Source organism: Theropithecus gelada, chromosome 6 (assembly GCF_003255815.1).
Source record: "Theropithecus gelada isolate Dixy chromosome 6, Tgel_1.0, whole genome shotgun sequence".
NCBI classification, from domain to species: domain Eukaryota; kingdom Metazoa; phylum Chordata; class Mammalia; order Primates; family Cercopithecidae; genus Theropithecus; species Theropithecus gelada.
In genome coordinates, this window is record NC_037673.1 from 57,293,199 (window position 1) to 57,314,702 (window position 21,504).

The following is a 21,504-nucleotide window of genomic DNA, read 5'->3' on the forward strand; positions in this document are numbered from 1 at the left end:
TGGCTAAGGGAGAACGTGTAAGACAAAAATAACTTACAATCCTCATTCAGGATATCTGCCTTTTCACACAGCAATGGCACAAAACTGACTTACCACCATACACATCTGCTATTTACTGAAGGGAAAACATGTGGGGAACCGTGGTCAGCGGAAGAAAATCCTTTCTGTGGGTGGAGAACGAAGAGGCCAACTTCAAAGCACCAGAGAGTAGAATATAGGAGTTAAGGATTTACACCTAATTAAGCTTAAATTTAAGTACCTTCATCCATACCTAACGCTATATGTGGGTCTTCTTTAGTCATTTTATAGGGACAGTGCTGAATCATCAAGTCTTCTCCCAGAAACTATCACATGCATGGTTGTCATCTGTGCTCTTGTTATCATCAGAAATAAATCCTATGTAAGTGTCCCAACTCAGGAGGCTACTGTTAGAGAATGAATGGTGAGCTTCAGAGAATGAATGGTGAGCTTCACAAGGCAGTCTTCACTCCATGATGAACCATCAAGTGAGCACTGTTTACTTGAATTATTAGTTGAATAAAAATTATTTTAGGAAATGAACTATCAAATCCTAGTCAACTTGCAACATCATTATGAGCATCACCATTGCCAGTGCTAAGCACTTTGAAAACACAATCTCAAACGCCACCAATACCCTACAAAGTGAGTAAGCCTCAATAAGAACCTTCTCTGCATGCATTGAGATGTATTCATTTCTGAGCTTAGCTAAGTGAGTGAAGACTTAACAATAATTCTGTAAAGCCATACAAGGTAGTATCTAGCATAGTGATCAAGCACATAGTAGATGACCAAGCACATGAGACCCACCTTCCCTATGTCTGATCTGTTCCCATGAACTGTTTCCCAATAAATGTTGGCTACAATCAAGGATTGAATTTACTTTGTAATATTATTTAATTTGTATAATTTAATAATTGATTAGTAAATCAATAATTAGTTACTTGATGTAGCTGTGAAAATTAATCATTGATGCAAAATATATTAAAGAATGAAATCATGATTCAATAAATCAATGGTAAGTATATGAGGAAAATAGGACATTCTTTGATAATCAGCTTACCTTCTCCACTCTAATAAATCAGTCTGTGCCAAAAATCAAGCAGACAAATACTAAGTAAATATCATTAGTTCTGTTCACAATTAGACTTTCTGCCCTCCCTTGTGGATGGTTTTGGTGGGGCCAGGCACACTGAGTTCTGTTCAATGAGTTTTGAGTTGAAGTGTCACGTTCCATTTCTATATGAGCTTATTTAATCACCTGGAGTAACATCCTTTAGAGTTTCCTTTCTTCCCAAGCACGGTAATTGACAATGTTTGAGATGGTGGATGCTCCATCAACCCATGCCTGAGTGACGAGGATGAACAGAGCACTCAGCTGACCCACAATAGACAGACAGCATAAGCAAGAAATAAATTGTTATTGTTTAATCCACATCACAGCAGCACATCTTAGCCCACACTAATTGATAAAGCAAATAAAACTCCAAGATTCTAAAATCTGTAAAAAATAATAGTGAGCCAGGACCATGTCACAGTCCAGATTCATAGTTTCTGATTTTACTCACCTAAATTATAGGCTATGTCCTTGTCTCCCCCTAAATACCTTTACTCTCATCTATTTATTAATTCCACAAGAATTTAAAACTCTGCTTTCTGCTGAAGATTGTAATCAGTGCTGGGAATAGAGAGGAGAGAAGGCAATTTATGTCCCACAGAAATGCAATACACATTCTTGTTGAGGAGATTATACTGAGAGCTCTCCTCAAGAGATGTGAAATAAACCAAAAAGTGTCATGAGATCCACCTTCCCTATGTCTGATCTGTTCCCATGGACTGGTGTTGATGAAATTCTTTTGGCCACAGACACCCATTTTGCTTTCCTTTGTTTCATGTCTTAAAAAGATGAGTAGAAGGTCAGATGAGTCATCTTTTGGGAACCTGAGAATTTCAAGCTTTATTTACAAGGATTTCATATTTTTCCATCAAGATATAACATTTAACAGAATTTCACTTTTTTCTGCCACATGGTAACAATAAGGATGATGATTGATGAGGGTTAAATCTCAATGGATTATTTATTGCATTAAGTTAAAATTTCATCAGCTTCATGGGATGTCTCCCTGTCCAACATGTCTTAGGGTACAGATAAGAAATATTGTTTTATTTCTGGCTAGGCGCAGTGGCTCACGCCTGTAATCCCAGCACTTTGGGAGGCTGAAGTGGGTGGATCACCTGAGGTCAGGAATTTGAGACTAGCCTCGGCCAACATGCCAAAACTCTGTCTCTACTAAAAATACAAAAATTAGCCAGATATGGTGGCAGGCATCTGTAGTCCCAGCTACTCGGAAGGCTGAGGCAGGAGAATTGCTTGAACCTGGGAGGTGGAGGTTGCAGTGAGCTGAGATCATGCCACTGCACTCCAGACTGGGTGACAGAATGAGATTCCATCTCAAGAAAAAAGAAAGAAAGAAAGAAAGAAAAATATTATTTTATTTTCGTTTGATGTTTAAAAGATTAATTATGTTGACCTTGGTTCCCAGTGAGCCATTTATAAACAATTATATGAATGATCACAGAATTTCAGGGTGGTGGGGGAAAAATTCCTTTTAAAAACTGATTCTAGCTGTGCTTATCAATGTTTTCCCTTCTTTCTATTGGAAAAGCATTTATCAGCCATGCAGATAGGCTCAAAGCAAACTAGAAGTTCACTACATTTATTTAATGGTCTGCAAAAATGTCATCAGCCTTCCCATTCTTATCAGAATTATAGAGGTAAAGCTTTGAGTGTGCGTGATTTATATAACTATATCTACCATAAGATAATCATACAGTCTGACTTTCGAGTAGTTCATATTTGCTTCTTTTTCTGTTTTAAGGCCGTACTTGGAATTTGCTGCTCAAATCATGTAGCTAATTCCAACAGTACCATTTTTTAACTATTTCCTCACTACCCTCTAACCCTATTCTTTCCATCCCTTCCAAATAATAAAATTATATTCCAATCAAGAGTAAAACAGATTGCAAGTAAAGCCACCGAATGTGGGCAAATTATAATTCGTCCATCTAACAAATACTTTTCAGCACCCACTTCATGCCAGATACTGTCCTTGATTCTGAAAATACAGCAGTAAAGTACAAAAGAGAAGGTACTACTTTCACAAGGCTTATATTTTAAATGAGAGGCAAATAATAAGTAAGATTAGTTCAAATAAGGGCTATGAAGAAAATAAAACAGAGTGATGGGATACTGTGATGGGAGAAGTTGCATCACCAGAGGAGACCTCTCTAAGAAGGTCATATTTAACTTGAGACCCAAATGAAAAGAAGCCAATGATCTGGGGAAAGAGCCATCTAGAAACAGCGACTAGCAGGTTCAACAAAGAGCTTGAAGTGAGAAAGAGCTTAGTCTATTTGAAGAAGAGAAAGAAGGCCAGTGTCACTGGAGATGACGTTGGAGAGAAAGGCAGAGGCCAGCCCATGTAATTGAAGATCTTCAGTAGTTCAAGATCTTGTAGTTTGAGATCTTTACCTTATGTGGAATAAAATCCAAGATCTTTATCTTGAACTACATGGGCTGGCCCATGTAGGTGGAAGTTACTGGTGAGTGTTAAGTAGAAAAGTAACATTAATTGTAGATATGCAAATATCACTCCAGAAGCCTGATAAAATTGGTCAAACTTCTCAATATTCATAATAGAAAGCTAGTGCTACCAGCTCTACCAGGAATTCACCCAGGCCTTCCTGAGTCTGAAACAGAGAATACCTGAGTTCCAGGTTCTCTTCAGGCTGCTCACACTTGTCTTTTCAGAAAGGCCAGCCAAACTGAGGGATTTTGTTGAGCTATTTTCTGAATTCTTACTCTGCCAGTGTAGTGTATTACCCAAGACAGGATCTATCAGAAGATCATTGTCAACTACTGTGGAGGGTGGACAGGAAGGAAAAATTGAAGATAGGGGAAATTACATGCTTTATCACTGGACTAGCAATAATGTGGATCTTTACAGAATTTCTTTAGGAAAGCATTAGAAAAATAATCAGCTCTATTGTAAAATATTATTTGTATTAAAATACATTATAAAATATAAAATATTAAATACTATCATAAAATATTGAATTCTGTGATATTTCATTCTGATCTTAATAGTCTTTCATAAAAAACATAAAAGTTTTCTTACACAGAATCAGTAAAATGTTGCTTTTCCTCAAGCAAAAAAAAATAAACTTTATGAACCATGCTTGCACCAGTTCTGTGAAATGCCAGCCCAATTTAAATTTGCCTAGATTTGTTTTCAACTTGGCAGAGTGCCATTGGTGCTCAGTCATTAAAACAGGTGGCATTTCTATCAAGAAGCTTCCTATTTCTTCTTAGAAATGTAGATTAAAGTGCCTAAAAGATTAAATATCTGTTTTTGAAACCAAGATATACAGAACCCCTCTATCCCAAGAAGCAGAAATGTAAGTGTCCTTCCCATTCCTTTCTTTTCACTGCCAATCCTAAACCTCCTTGGAAGCCCATGAAGAACCACATTTTAAAAACCTTGATAGACTTGCTGTAGAAAATAAATTTTGTTTAAATAACCAACAACAATGTTTATTTGTATAATCCAAGTGACATAACTAGCCTATCCTCCAAATGATAGAGGGATAAGTAGATGACATCTCTCTTTTAAAACTCATTAAAAGTAGACAAGCTTTCCACTCAACTTTAAAATAATACAGGAACATATTTCTAAGGGCAAATTCATACACCAGAGCAGAGGTTACAAACTGACATATAAATACCTAATGTGCCCAACATATTTTCTCCACTTTGCCATACAACAACACGAGGAGAAGTCTTGCAATGTTAGCACAAACATTTGAATTAATTGTCAATATTTAATAATCTGAATTCACATCTTGATTTCCAGCTCCTTTGGAAATGTCAGAAGAGATGGACTCCCCTAAAGCTGCATGTTTGCCTTTCTGCAAGACAAGAATCCCAAGATTGACAGTGGCCACTCCCTATAGATAGGGAAATACTCTATTTGCCAAGTCCCTCCCACTACTTACGATTTTTTAAATCTTTCTCTGCATCATTTATTTACAACACCTGCCCAATCTGTTCAAGCAAGCCTTCTTTGGTAATAAAGAAATAGCATAGATAAATAGTTGGATGGATGAATCAATAGATAGACAAATATATCATACCTAAATTACCAAGTTTCCCTGAACAGTGAAGGCTTAGAGCAGGCACTCTTGTACCAAGGGCACTGAGATTACAACACTTCTTGAACTGTGTATTCCTCAGATTAACCAAATCAAACAACAGACTTACATAGTTCAGTCCATCTAAGAATCTGGCCATTTCGGCCAAGCATGGTGGCTCACCCCCATAATCTCAGCACTTTGGGAGGCTGAGGCAGGCAGATCACCTGAGGTCAGGAGTTCGAGATCAGCCTGGCCAACATGGCGAAACCCCGTCTCTACTACAAATAAAAAAATTAGCTGTGTATCATGGCACATGCCTGTAATCCCAGCTACTCGGGAGGCTGAGGAAGGAGAATTGCTTGAACCCAGGAGGCAGAGGTTGCAGTGAGCCGAGATCATGCACCTGTGCCCCAGCCTGGGTGACAGAGTGAGACTCCATCTCAAAAAAAAAAAAAAAAAAGGCCGAGCATGGTGGCTCAAGCCTGAAATCCCAGCACTTTGGGAGGCCGAGGTGGGCAGATCACAAGGTCAGGAGATGGAGACCATCCTGGCTAACACGGTGAAACCCCGTCTATACTAAAAAATACAAAAAACTAGCCAGGCGAGGTGGCGGGTGCCTGTAGTCCCAGCTACTTGGGAGGCTGAGGCAGGAGAATGGCGTGAACCCGGGAGGCGGAGCTTGCAGTGAGCTGAGATCTGGCCACTGCACTCCAGCCTGGGCGACAGAGTGAGACTCCGTCTCAAAAACAAAAACAAAAAAAAAAAAAAAAAAGCAATCTGGCCATTTCCAGACCTCTAACTCCCACTATTTNAAAAAAAAAAAAAAAAAAGCAATCTGGCCATTTCCAGACCTCTAACTCCCACTATTTCTGCTTGTTCTTCAACAAAACAAGAACCAGGACTTGAGGAGCTGAGCAGGAAAGGAGTCACAGCATCTTCCACGGACTTCCATTCTGTTCCTGCCTACTGCCTTTCTCCTTGTTTGTGCAGATAGCAGGCTTTTTTCCCCCATTTCTCAGGGTTTTTATATCTAAGCTAAGTTCTTTATGTTTATTTGTAGGACACCAAGCAATTTGAGGCCTCTTTACTCTCAAGTATAACTGCCCCAAAGATCAAGAGAAGCAAAAGGTCAGATCATACACCAAGTGTCTTCAAAGGCTAAAACACCACTATTGTTTCAAGCACAAGGCACTTGGGGTGAAGTTCTCCCTAAGTAAAACACATATAATGTTCCCACTGAATTGAAATATATGTAGGACCATCATCAAAAGCATTTACCAGACAACAATGTGCATGAAGCAGGCACATCTCAGGGTGGCCATGATGTCAATGAACCTTAGTGGCAATCAAGGCCACTAACTAGCCCTTTGTGTGAAATAGAAAAAGATGCCCCTCCCTCTGGGCTGGCACAGACTCACATCACACTGCATGGCTTGGCTAAGCAAAGTGTGGCTGCCTTTCTGCACTTACTCACCCCCTGCAGCCCAGCCAACTTGTGCAGTGAAGAATCTGCTGCATAAATAGATGCAGCAGCATAGCCCTGGAAGAATTTAAACTTAATGCAAATGAAATAAACATGCACATGAAATTCAATCAGGAGATTTACCTGGCAAGTCAAGAGATGAAAAGGTCATGAATATCTGAATTTTTTTTATCAGTTACTCATTTTTTAACCTCTTAAATGAAACAGATTCTAGAACTTTTGAAAAAGGGTAATAAGTGAGTGTCACACCAGACCAAGAGAGGCGAAAATTAAATCCAAGCTCCAACCACTCATCCTAATCTTTGAGATCACTCTGTCCTGGTGAACACGCCTTCCGGGTGGGTAGATACGCAGTCTGCTTGGAGAACCGTTGTTGTTTTGGGAGATAAAAAGTAATTGACAAGAAGAATTTTTTGTCAATAAAATTTCTATAACGGCTGGGTATGGTGGCTCATGCCTGTAATCCCAGCACTTTGGGAGGCCGAGGTGGGCAGATCACCTGAGGTCAGGAGTTTGAGACCAGCCTGACCAACATGTAGAAACCCCATCTCTACTAAAAATACAAAATTAGCCAGGCGTGATGGTGCATGCCTGTAATCCCAGCTACTCAGGAGGCTGAGGCAGGAGAATCACCTGAACCTAGGAGGCGGTGGTTGCAGTGAGCCAAGATCACTCCATTGCACTCTAGTCTGGGCAACAAGGGCGAAACTCCATCTCGAAAAAAAAAAAAAAAAAAAAAAAAAAAATTCTATACCAAATGGAAACTTTGAAAAAACATTTTCTTTTTTTCATCCTAATAGCCCAAACTAGGTCATCTTTCCCACTCCTTAATAGAATATGAGTTTCCACAAGCTGTCCAGTCGTACTAATCTGAAATTCCTCCTGTCCTATCTCACAGTTCAATTTCATGTTTCTCCCTCCTGCTGGGACCTGGCTACTCTGGGCTTTCCAGTGGGAGTCCTGATGCCCTGGCTCAGTATGCTTGTCATTACAGTCTTCTGTGCTATTTGGACCTGAAGAATAAGCGCTGAATACTAAATTGATTTTTTTCTGAGACTATCAGAAGGACACAGCTCAAGTGTTCCTATGACTCTTTTGGAGGAATCACCAGGGCTAAGTCCCCAGACTCTAACATGAGCCCCTGCTTCCCCTTGGACTGAAATAGCTGCCTGTCCTGTCCTGCCCTGACCTGTCCTGTTCTGCCCTGCCCTCTCCAGAGAAAGCACATTCTGTACGTCATTACTGAGCATTCTTTTTCAGATCTTATAGACAGTGAATATGAAAGAAACATTACGGAGAAAGAGATTTATTTTGATTCATTGAAATGTTTCTGATGCTCTACAATTCCCTGGTTTTATCCAAGCTGCAAATATTTCAAAGAACAGATCTCCATTATGCTCATAAACTTCCCATTTTATAAAATAACAACAACAATAATAACAAGTTTTCTTTATTTAAAATAGGAAGGGTCGTACCCTCCTCCTGCAGGCAGAAGGCTCCTGTTCTGCAGTTTACTGGTGACAAAGATGTGGCTTCACATTCCTCAGCAACAATGTTGGAAAGGCATTGCAGTTGTGTAGGAATGCCATTGCAACCCCTAGGGCACTGTGCATGAAATGGCTGAATAGTAACATTCTGGCAGTCACAGGCTCCAGATGTACTTAAGTTTCACTGGGAATATCATGACCTGTGTTCCGGGGTAGGGAGGTTGGCAGGATGCGGGGGTTAGGGGGACCCTTTTCTCCCTCTGGCCACATCTTGCTTTAACGCATGAAACAGGAATTACCATCAACACCTGTTGGTATTGAGAAAGCAGTGCTTTCCTTTGCTCTAGCATTCATTCGTTTTCTGTGAGGGCCAGAAGAGGGAATTATTTGGTCCTTGGGAAAGATTCTGATATGGTTTGGCTCTATGTCCCCACCCAAATCTCATGTTGAATCGTAATCCCCAGTGTTAGAGGAGGGTCCTGGTGGAATGTGATTGAATCATGGGGGCGGGACGTCCCCCTTGCAGTTCTCATGATAGACTTCTCAGAAGACCTGGTTGTTGAAAGTGTGTAGCACCTCCCCCTTCTCTCTCTGTTCCTCCTGCTCCATCCAGGTGAAGATGTGCCTGCTTTCCCTGGCCTTCCACTATGATTGTAAGTTTCCTGAGGCCTCCCCAAAAGCAGAAGCCTGGACAGTCCACAGAACAGTGAGCCGACTAAACCTCTTTTCTTAATAAAATACCCCATCTCAGATATGTCTTTATAGCAGTGTGAGAATGGACTAATACAGATCCATTACACACCCATCACCCAGCCATGGTGCTGGCAGCCTGTCTCAGTTTCTTGCCCTCCCGCTCCTTCTCTCCTCTGTGTTCTGCTTGTTTGAACCCCTCTCTCCCTCACCCTGTCTGTCTTCATCTCTCCTCCCCCGCTTTCTATGCCGTTTTCTTTCTCCTCTTACCTGTCTTCCTCCCCTTTTCCACTCTCCCTCCGCACTGGCCACCAGCCTGACAGCACAGATGGTTTTCTGTCCTCCTTGTTTGAAGCCACCACCAGGGCAGGTGCTGCTGCTTTGTTTGTGACTGAAGAGGTGAGTTCAGCACAGAGATGAATGGTGGGCAGGCCAGGGAACCCGCCACCAGAACAAGGGGTACCATTAGCAGAGAGGACATTTTGATCCTCCTCTGATTCCATGTCTTTATTTTCCCATGGGTTCAGAACCCACAGAAAGATGAGGCAGGCATTAAGCCTCTTGAATACCCAATAACTCCCACAGCTAGGAACAGAGTGCACAGGACAGAACAGTGAGTCAATTGACCAGAGCACCAAGGCGGAGAGAGGCAGGACACAGACAGGGGTTGAGTGGGAGCGAAACCTCATGAGCCAGGCCCAGGGACAAGCCACGAGGAGCATGAGCACCACGGTCCATGCCATAGGGACTTCCTTACCTGGCCTTTAGAAAACCCAATGAAAACCTTGTGTTTAATGAGACTGAGATTTGTCTGCTTCTATTCATAAGATCCTAACATATGAAAGCCATGCCCCAGAACAAAGCAGAGTAGGATGAAGACCATATAAGACTAAGTAAGTGTGGGGTGTGCAGGAAAAGAGCTCACATGAGAAGTCAACATGCACAAAAAAAAAATCAGACCAGACGTGAATCAAGACCATTCTGTGAGTGATATTCATTCATGAGTTTTTAACCAGACTCTTAGTAAGGAAGAACTGGTAAATAATATCCAAAACCTTTCATGTAGTATCCACAGATGTTATTTGTAATTAGGCCTTATGATGCTCATTCCTAGCATTAGTTTCATTTTTTTTTCAATTAATTCCTCTGTAAAGTCCTAAATTAGAGAACCCCTGCAGGATTTATTATAGAGAGAAAACCTAGCTGAGTGAACACCTGTGAATTCTCAGTCCAGAGTGGCTAGGCCAGAAAGCAGCTGCCCTCACAGGACAGAGCTTTCACAAGGCCAGCTCCTGCCCCGGAGGCCTCTGGGTAGAGTACTCATACATCCCAGTTTGTCCAAGATAGTGTTGGTTCACAGCCATTGTCCTGGTGTAATTATTCATAGCACCCCCTTCCATTCTTAAAAGGCCCCAATTTGCATATTCAATCAGAAGGTCTCTTTGGTATGTGCTATACAATGGACTATTTATAATCCATTAGAGGTGTCATAACAACATATCATCAACTACATTCAACAGAATTTCTAGAACTAAAGGAAAATTAAAAATGAAACTTACTTAAAAATTATCTTCATGAAATTTGTGGGAAGATAAGCAATATATAAGGAAAGGCAAGAATACAAATCAACCTAGAAGAGAAGGAAGTAATAAGAAGAAAGAAAATGCAAACCTGACCATAATTTCCCACCATTCTTATTAATAATGACTGCTAAAAGCTGGTCAGCCATGCTATTTGAAAGCAATTTTGGAAATTAATCCTTTAAGAATATTTTTTAACCTTTGATTCATAAGACAAGTGACCTTTCTATTTTAACCAAGATACCCAGATAGTGATTAGACATTTCTAAAACAAGGATCCCAAATCCAGTTTTGTGCATATGTGTGTGTGTGTGCGTGCATGTGTGTGCACGTGTGTGTGTGCGCGCGTGTGTGTGTGAGAGAGAGAGGGAGGGAGAGAGAAAGTGAGAGAGAGAAGGCAATTTTAGTAAATACATAAAATGAGTGAATTGTCCCTTTCCCTTTAAAACCACCCAGGGAACTTAGCTGTTTACATCATCATCAACCTGCTGCATTTCTCTCCCTAGGCGACCACAAACCAGGAGAAACCATATGTGAGCTCACAACTCTAGCAAAAGCTTTGTTTTCATTGCATATAATTTGCTTAATATGATATTGCAGCCTTAAATATTTTGCACAGAGTTCTAGTGCTGAACTAAGACAAAAATTAACAAGGTCAAGAAGTGAGCTGTCAGGATCTATTCTGTATCCACCTTAAACAAGCAACTCCTTCACAGGTTGCACTACGCTAATGGCCTTTGCTGACATCTTCTGAAACAGGATTAGATATAGCCATGCAGCTGCTGTAATATTTTGTCGTCAGTCCCATGACAGGTACATGGTGGACTTCGTCATAGCAAGATGCTGTTCCCCTTTCAGTCCCCCATGTGGTGATTCTCTCTCTCCTGTCACCATTGTTGTGTCCCTAATTTCCCCCAGCTCGCTTTACCCAGTATAATCAGGAATGCATTAAACAACTCAGCCTTTTTTTCTAGTTGCACTTGTCAACAATTTCAACACTGCCCTGTCACGATTCTAGACTCCCATTATATTTTTTTATCTTAATTCTCTATTGAAACATAATGTATGCACAGAAAGTACACAAATCATAAAGGCAGTGGATTTTCACAAAGTGAACACAGTCAAGTAATAAAATTTTAAAACTTAGAATATTGAAGCACCCTAGAAGTCCACTTATGTTCTATCTCAGGCACCTTCTTCCCTGAAATATAACCACCATTCTGACTTCTAACACCAGAGCTCTGATTGTAAGCTTTATGTAAATGAAATCATGGCATGCACTCTTTTGTATCTGGATGCTTTGATCAACATTATATTTTTTAGATTCATCCATATTGTATGTATTGAAGCTCATTCTTTATTGCTACTGTGTATTTCATTTTGTCACTACACCAAACATTAGTGAGTTGTTTGCATTTTTCACCATTATAAATAATGCTACTATATGCATATGTCTTTCAGTACAGAAATGTACACATTTCCACTGGACATACACATATAAAAACAGAATTGCTAGGCTATAGGATATTACATATGTTCAGCATTCATAGAGATTGAAAACGGTCATAGATACTGAATCTACCAGTTTACACTCTCACCAACAGTCTAGGAGCATTCCAGGTGCCCCACCATCTCACAACACACAGCATTGTCGGTCTTTTTTATTTTAGCCATCCTGATGGATATCAAATGGTATTGATGTGGTACTGTAGATTTCATTTGCATTTCCTGCTGGCTAATGAAGTTGAGCCACCCTGCTTTCTTAAGGTTTCAACTTTTACAAAGCCAATGGCCAGTCCTGGCACTCAGCTCCTCTCTGTTTACCACCTGCAAGGGATGCTGAGGAAAGAAGCAAGGGTCTGTACATTCTTTCCACTCAAAGCCTTCCTGTCTGTTGGCCTTTCTCAATGGTCCACCAATTGATTCCACATCATGTCTCCATCTCCTGTACAGGTCACCCTGGTGGCAGCCTCTTTTCTCCTGCAATATCCAGTCTGACACCTGCTTCCCCCTTATAAACTATTCTTAAGCTTACCAGATAGCCTCACCTCCCACTGGCACCAAGAGAGACAAGTTCCTGCAGTGTGAATACCTGCATGTTCCCTTGCAGCCCTTATTTCATTCTGTTCTTCAGGCCCAGAGGAAGCATTGTTCCTCTTCTCTAAAACCTGTAATCACTGAGAAAATGTGTTCTTTTGAATTTCTTTTGACACTTACTCTCTGTGTGACCAAGTACAAGTTACTTGACCTCTCCTGGACTTAGGTTTCTTCATGGAAAATTAGAATATTTCTTACCTCTTAAAATTGTTGTGGGACTTAAAGGATAATGTGCTGAAAATCCCTGGGTCAATGCTTGGTAGACATTTTGTGCTTAGTAAATATTAAACGCTTTCCTTCCATGTCTCCTTTTATCTCTCCATTATTAATCTCCTCCTTTGCCTTAGAGGCAGTGAGATGGAAAAACTTGGCGTTGGCAATCAGACACACCGCAATTTGAAACCTTATGTTTACCATTGACTAGCTCAATTATTAACTCCCCTACGTCACTTTCTTCGACTGTAAAGTGGAACGGTGGGCGTTACACTCAGAACTGTGAAAATACAAGTCATTCCAGCTGACTGCAATTCTAGATTCACTGTCTCAGACCAGTGGCCCACAGGCCATAGCCATCCTGTGTTGAGGTTCGTTTGGTTGGTGGTTGGTTTTTACTTAAATTGTCTAGAGTTAAATATTAGGATAATTTACATTACGTTTCAAAATGTGGGCTTCTTTTGAAAAAAACTAGATCTAGCAAAAGTGATCACATGTCCTTATGGCAACAATCACCATGAGGAGATGACCAGGTACTCTCTGGTCAATGACACTCCCCCTGCCTCCCTATTCTCTTCCAACCAGGCTAGTCTCCCTCATTTACTCTACCTGTATAGACCTTCATGGGTTTTTAAATTATTTTTAGTTTCTACCTCTTCCTCTAGAGTCTTATTGAACTCAATGATGACTTGCCTGAGAGTTGCAAACCACTTCTAAAATGTTTAATATCATTTATTTTACAAATATAGACTACCTGATCTCCAGATTCTTACAGCTTACAACTGTCAGGCTCTTCAGAAAACTCCTGTATTGGTTTCCTGTTGCTATTGTAACTACCTAAAGAAAAAACTAGTGAAAAAAGAATAGAAATTTATAATCTTACAGTTATGGATATCAGAGGCCCAGATGGGATCTTCTTGGCCTAATCAACAGGGCTGCATTCCTTTCTGGGAGGCTCCAGAGCAGAATCTATTTTCCTGCTTTTTCTGGCTTCCAAGGACTGTCCTTATTCCTTGGCTCATGGCCCCTTCCTCCGTCTTCAAGCCAGCAATGACTGGGTGATGCTTGACATTCTCATGCTGCGTCACTCTGACACTCTATTGCCTCACTCTTCCATCTTGAGGACCCTTGTGATTACATTGGGCCCACCCAGATAATCCAGGGTAATCTCCCCATCTCATGTTCAGTTGATTGATGAACTTATTCCCCTCTTGCCAAAACATATTCATAGGTTCCAGAGACATCTTTGAGTGGCTGTTATTGTGACTACCACAGTCCTAAACACTGTCACCAAGCCTTCCTTTCCTTGAAAGATACAGGTGAGCTAGGATTGCTGATTTATCTAATAGTGCTGCTACACATTTTCCTTCAGTCCAAAAACAATCCCCCAAAATAACAACTGAGTGTTAGCATCATAATGTTGTCTGGGAAAGCAGTTTTCCCATGCATGCCTATAAATTGCACTGGAAACTTTTTGCCATCTCTCTCCCCCCAAAAAAACACAATCATCATTTTGAATTTTTAGAAAGAAGGGAGGAGAAAAAGGAGAGCAAAAAGGAATGGCACTAGCTACAGTTTCAGATGCAATTCCTCTTGGGGATTCTTTAAAAAGAAGAAATACTGAGGAGCATATCAAAGAAATGTTATATTGCCTTGGGTACCCTAAGCCCTCAGCAAAGCTCTGAAGAATAATTGGATCTGAGAGTAATCCTGAACTACTGAAGTCACCGATGAATATTCCACCATGTTCTGTTCTCTGTTCAACAGTGCTTTCATAAATCTCCCTAGGGAAGGTCGTCTCACTTATCCACAACACCATCAGAATTAAACAGGAAACAGCAAATAGAATAGAGCAAGCACAGTCACGTAGGATGCTATCATATCACTTCTTCAAATAGATCATCAGGGCATTGTTCCCAGTTCAAAAGGGAAAAAATATGATAAATTAAATCAAATCTTGAAATGTCTACAATGATCCGGGATCCAGACTTCATTTGCTACTTCATAATTTTAAGTAAGAAATCTTTCATGTTATATAATATGCTTAAAAATCAGTGAAATATACATATATATGTATACATATACACATATACGTGTGTGTGTGTGTGTATCTTCCTTTCTAACCTTTAGGGAATTTTGCAGTGCGACAAATAAATTCTAAATATATTATTGTGCATTTTAATTTCTATCCCAGCTCATTTCTTAAGTCATAGACAAAGGTAGCTATGTAATCTGGTTCTAACTCTGAGAATGGGCAACATGGCCAACCTTGCCCTCCTTCTTGAAACCATTCCAATATTTCTGGAATCAGCTTTTTAAATCAGAGTCTTGTTCTTTGTACTTCTAAACTTTCTCCAATCTTCCTCATTGTCTCCATTTCCTAGAATTCATTTTTATAACACATCACAGCTTTAATTCATTATCGGGGAAGTTTTTGTTTACCCTATGAGGACAGGGACATATCTGTCTGTCTTCCAAGCTACAGCCCTATGCTTCTGCATAGCTGACTCTCAAACATTGTTGAATGAATGAATGCTCCCTACCCCTATTTTTCTTTTTGGCATGCTTTATTTGTACCAGGCACTATTTTCAGTGTTTTGCATATATTAATATAATTCTTATAATCAATTTTATTATGTAGGGATCATTATTACCTTTTTACACATAAGAAAATGGGCATAAAAAGGTTCAATAATTTGCACAGTCATACAGCAGTTAATAACAGATATCGTTTATTGAGTACTTAATTTGTGCCAGGCAGGGCTGCCATTAGCTACCCAAAGTGACTATGTGTAAATTTGAAAAAGATGCCCTTTTTACAAGGATAAATTACAAAAGGCATCTCTTCCCTAGGCACAGGGCTTATCAGTGAAAGCCAATTCCTACCTGTACTGGCCTCTCAACCATTAGCCTTCTTGGAGGACACAGCCTACACAAAATACAGTATATATAATATCATTGATTTTGTAATATACTACCAGCTGGGCACGGTGGCTTACGCCTATAACCCCAGCACTTTGGGAAGCTGAGGTGGGCGGATCATGAGGAAAAGAGATCGAGACCATCCTGGCCAACAGGGTAAAACCTTGTCTCTACTAAAAATACAAAAATTAGCTGAGTGTGGTGGCACGTGCCTGTAGTCTCAGCTACTCGGGAGGCTGAAGCAGGAGAATCACTTGAACTTGGGAGGCAGAGGTTGCAGTGAGCCGAGATCATGCCACTGCACTCCAGCCTGGTGACAAAGTGAGACTCCATCTTTAAATATAAATATATATATATATCTCCTGATTGATTCCCAGATTTTTATAGCTTACAACTGTCAGGCCTCTTCAGAAAACCCTGTATTAGTTTCTTGTTGTTGCTTAACAAATTGTCAGAAATTTAGTAACTCGAAGCAATACAAATTTATTATCTTATAGTTATGAATATCAGAGTCCCAGAATGGGCCACAAACTGCTCTAAGCACTAAATGGTGATAAACCCACAGCAACCCTGTGAGATAAGCATCATTGTTATCATCATCCTTATTTTACAGAAGCAAAAACCGAAGGCCAGAGAAGAAAAGTGATTGCTCAGAGGTTCCCAGCTATTGAGTGACACAAGTGAAACTAAGCCCAGACATTGTGGCCCCAGAGCTCACACTCCCAGCATTACTCTATAGTGAACTGTTTCGCCGAGGTTCCTGTAACAGCCTCCTACATCCTAGTCTCCAGGCCTCCTAATTCATCCCACACTTCAATCTACTACAGAAGCCACAGCAAATTTCCAAAGATATCAATCTGCTCATATGTCCTTCATGTTTAAAACACTTCAGTAGCTCTTCCATTCCCCTCAAGGTAAACTTAAGACACTTTCCTGTGGCTGAGTAGGCTCTGGTGATGTGATCCTGGTCACTCTTCATCCGCATCCCTGGTCCTTCCCTCTGCCTTTACCCCTCATTGCACACAATGACATAACCATAGCAAACATTCTGCTCAATACATTCTCCTGTTCCCACTTGCCCCAGGCCTTAGCAAGTGATGTTCTTTCCACCTGGAACCTTTCTCTTCCCCCACTTTGGTGACTATCTCCAAACGATAAGTCTCAGCCTAAATGTCTTAACCTCTGATCCATGGTCCTTCAACACTCAGTCTAAATAAGAACGCTTGATAGAGCCTCTCATCACAACTTGTGTTTTCCTTTATAGCAACATCACATGTATGCATGTATGTAATTATTCAGTCAACACTGATTTTCACCAATAGTAAGTTTCACAATGGCAAGGACAGTGTCTATTTTGTTAGTTAACTGTAAATTCAGCTTTTAGCACACTTCCTGATACACACAGGCAACCAAATATTGTTCATGTGCCTCCTTTGAGCTCACTGTGCTTCCCTATAGCACTCCTCACAATACAGTTTATTTTGTCACCGCCTATTTCTGTATTCCCCATTAGATTTGACTATTTTACATACTATGAGGACAAAGACTGTATCTGACTTGGACCTCACTACTGAACCCCCAGTATCTAGCACAGCGCCAAGAGCCAGCACGTCATGGGCACTCAAACATTCCAGAATAAATGAATGAACAAGCATAAATAACTGGCCCCTTTGTAGTAATAATCCTCTTTATCACTACTGCCACAAATCAGATCAAGGGATTGAAGAATTGTTCTACTTTAACCACTTTAAAGAAACAGAATCTATTTAGAACACTGAAAGAAAGCTATCAGCTTCAAATTCTGACCAAATATTGTTTATTAGCCACAACAGACAACAGGGCCATCTCAGGCCTAGATAAGAAATGATCCATCAATTTAGTCAAAAATCTCATGAGTGACCACTCAGACATAAAACTTGGCATCTACCTGCCAACTCCTACAGAAACCAAGAGCCAAGAACTGTGAAGAATGATCCCAGAGGTGACTGACTGATTGACTGTACCTACCAGTAGTCATTATATTACTCCCTATTAAAGGCTTAAAGGGAGGTCTTGAAGACAAATATTTGTAATTAAATGACTTTTCATCATGCTGAAGGAAAAAAAATATATATATATGTTCAAATAGAAAAAAAAAGCAAGGGCAAAGTAAAATATATTAACAGCATCTGTTGAGACTACAGATGAAAAACAATTCCTGAAAAAGATGATCCATCTGCTCAATGGGAAATACATAGATCTTTTCTACACATAGTACTTAAATGAAGACAACATTAATGTTTCTTTCTGACCTGGCTCCAGAAAGTCTGCTCAGTCTTGGAAATGGTGACTAGATCCTTTGAGTGCTAGAATAGAACTATATTGTTTTGTCCAACGGGTGAGTCATAATTGCCTAGTTGGATATGAAGGAATTTTAGAGCAACCTTGGAGCCCATAAATATGAAGCATGAACAGTTCTGTTATGGTAATGACAGTAATCCCAAAATGCCACAAATACATTGCTATTTCAATAAATTAATAAGAATATTTCATGTTGATATAAATGCCCTTGTGTTTCCCCACTAGTAAAGGGGACACATGTTGAGTTGATCAAACCTCATCTTCCCTATGATTTAAAACCCTTTCCAACCACAGTGCAATTAGCTCCATACTCTACTCCTAATACCAGGATTCTGAAAATACGAATCTAAGTTTACCTACTTAATTTACCTTCGTTCAATATCCTCTAATCATCTTTGCCATGTTTTTCAACATCTCATTAGTGTTGAAATTAATACCTTAATATGAGTGACACAAATTTTGCTTTGTTTGGCTTATTCCCTCAGTAATCTAGGAACCAACCCCCTTGACACAAAATAGAAACATAAGTAAAATACTCTTAAAAGAAAAAAAAAGGGCCAGGCATGGTGACTCACACCTGTAATCCTAGCACTTTGGGAGGCCGAGCTGGGCAGTTCACAAGGTCAGGAGTTCAAGACCAGCCTGACCAACATGGTGAAACCCCATCTCTACTAAAAATATAAAAATCAGCCAGGGCATGGTGGTGCGCACCTGTAATCCCAGCTACCCAGGAGGCTGAGGCAGGACAATCACTTGAACCTGGAAGGCGAAGGTTGCATTGAGCCTAGAAAGCACCACAGCACTCCAGCCTGGCCGACAGAGCAACACTCTGTCAAAAAAAAAAAAAGAAAAAGAAAAAGAAAAAAAGAAAAAAAGCAGTATGTTGCTGACAACATGCACAGTGGTTCCACTTGCTTTAAAGCTATTATGGCAAATATGACTGAGCATTTACTCCCCACACTGAAGCACCTCTCAGGCAGCAATAAAGGTCCTCCATGCATAGTTACTCTGCCTTGGGCGATCAAAGCCCTATTGCATGCCTTTCTGCTCCTAACTATTGTGTGCCTGCTAATAGGCAATGCTCCCTATCGGCACTGAATTTGGAACACATTTCTTGTGGAGCAGTTTTTAAAACTAACCAGGAAAAGAAAAAAAAATAAAATAAAACCAGTCAACCAAAGAAGTCGTTTTGGCTATTTGCTGCATTGCCAGGGACTAGTTTTTATCTTTAGAAACACGTTCATGAAACAGAACTTTAGGTATTTTTACCAAGTATAGCTGATCCAGTTACTTTTCTTCATTCTTATTTCCAGTATATTTTTAGCCTCAAGAATTACTTTCTCTGGTAAAAGAGGTGCTGCCCCCAAAATAAATAAAACCTGGGTGAACAAAAAGGGCATGGTCCACAGCTCCATTCCTGGGAAGTGCAAAGCAGCTCTGAGGACCCAATCTCGTGAAGCTGTCCTCAGCCACAGACATCCAAAGGATGCAGAGGAGCTAGATTACTTGGTGGCCCAGCACTGGAAATTTTCTAGAAAGCAGAACCAAAATAGCATTTTTCTCCTGCTGCCCTACAATAACGTCCATACATATGGTCTCTGTGGGGCATACAGGTTCTTTGTAGGAAGTCTTTTAGTAAACAAAACCCCAGAAGAAAAGCTCCCACCACACTACTCAGTGCTTTAATGAGATTAGAAAAAGACATCTCTTTCTCCTCATCCCATCTCAGGACTTGGCTTGTGAGCAAAGCATGGATTGGGTTTCAGCCTCCCTTCACCCTCTTGGCCTGACCTCTGTCACTGAATAGCACCTGGATTTCTTTGAAACACTGGGACAATACTTACTCTTACACCTATTGATTACATGTTTCAGCCATGACCATGGGTAAGGTACCTAGGCTCTGGAGAATTCAAAGGTGAATGAAATGGTAACTTTCTTCAAAAAGGGGTCCTCAATCTCAGTGAATGTATGGGCAAAGGTATAAAAGGTGCTAAGATAAAATGTGCCCGATGCTGGTTAATTTTATGGTTTCATAAAACCATATGGCGTATAGGAAAGTCATGAGTGATTGAGCTTAAAAATGAGCTTACATGACTAATCAAGAGAAGACCATGATACAGCAGTTATAGAGAAGAGAAATGGTTTGTCAACACTGAATTTTGAGGATATGAACTTAGTGATGGTCAGCAGGATAGATGAGAGTATCCTAGCTGGCCTCTCTGCTTCCAGCCTCCTTAGATACTCTAATAACCATTTAACACAGAGGCCAGCTAGGAAGTTGACAGATTATATTACCGTTCAAACATTCACCACCACCATTCCAAGGGAATCGTATACATCCCTAATCCAATAACGTCAGGCCTGGCTGTGTCAACTTACTTTAGACAATAAAATGGGAATAGACAGAATATGCACCACTTTCAAGCAAAATTTTAAGAGCCATTTTATGGTTCTATAATATGCTCTTTTCTTTCTGCCACAATGTCCCGATCAGGGCTGTTCCTTCAGTCAGGGTCCCAGAATGATTCTACTTTGGAGCAGAGCCGCAGTCAACTCATAACAGACAAACAGAAGCATCAAAAAATACTCTCTTGTTTTAGCAAGCAACACCAATTTGGGGATTGTTTGTTAGTGCAGCATAACATCCTAAGTTTGCTGACATGGGGAGCTAGTGCACCTTGAAGGTGAACACAATCAGGTCTTAGGCTAAACATAAGAAGTGATATTGGATAGAAAAGGGCAGAGATAATAAAAATCACAACAACAACAAGAAATCAACATCACTTAATATTTATGTGTCCAGCATTATGTTAATCACATCTCATTTAATTGTCTCAAAGGCAGAACTCAAACACATACCTAACACCACACAGTATATGCTCTGAATTTTCCCAGCAACCAGCAAAGCTTGGTGATTTTACGTGCATGTGCAGTAAGATTAACTCAGCAAATCTAGGTGGCTCAAACCCTGCACATGCCCAAGAAAAACCTCTCTTCAAGACTGAACTTAAGCCAGCTCCTGAGAGTAAGCCTTGAGCCATAGGTATATTCTGCCTGGTAACAGTGTTGTATGCCTGAGGCCTTGGATCATGTGGTAACAGTTTGATCAGATAGTTTATGCTAACAATGTGATGCATGATGGGTGCCTGTTCCTTCTCTGAGGAGCTGACGTCTGAGTAGCTGAGGTAAGTCATACAGGTGCTGCATGACTATGTGACTGGCCTCCATTAAAAACATCAAAGCTCAAGTGTTTCCCTGGTTGACAACACTTTGCACATGTCACACATTACTGCTTGCAGAATTAAGTGCATCTGTGAAAATCTACCGAAAAAAAACTTTTAGAAGCTTGCACCTAATTTCTCCTCAACTTTTCCCCACATATCTTTTGCTTTTCAGATTTTAATCTGTATTTTTTCACTATAGGAAAACATAATTTGATTATAACAACTTTTCCGAGTCCCATGCATCCTTTTAGCAAGCC

The 21,504-nt window shown here is 40.3% G+C and overlaps 1 protein-coding gene across 5 annotated transcripts in view; it reads right to left on the reverse strand.

Moving 5' to 3' along the window:
* Positions 1–21,504, reverse strand: part of PDE4D (phosphodiesterase 4D) — a 1,562,006-nt gene that overhangs the window by 1,417,968 nt on the left and 122,534 nt on the right. Inside the window, exon 1 of one of the 5 annotated variants that reach the window (XM_025387168.1) lies at positions 12,500–12,676. The exons of the other annotated variants lie outside the window; for them this stretch is intronic. The gene's annotated coding sequence lies outside the window, so the exon portion shown is untranslated. Of the gene's footprint in view, positions 1–12,499; positions 12,677–21,504 lie in introns of those variants that run through there. 5 annotated transcript variants of the gene reach the window in all.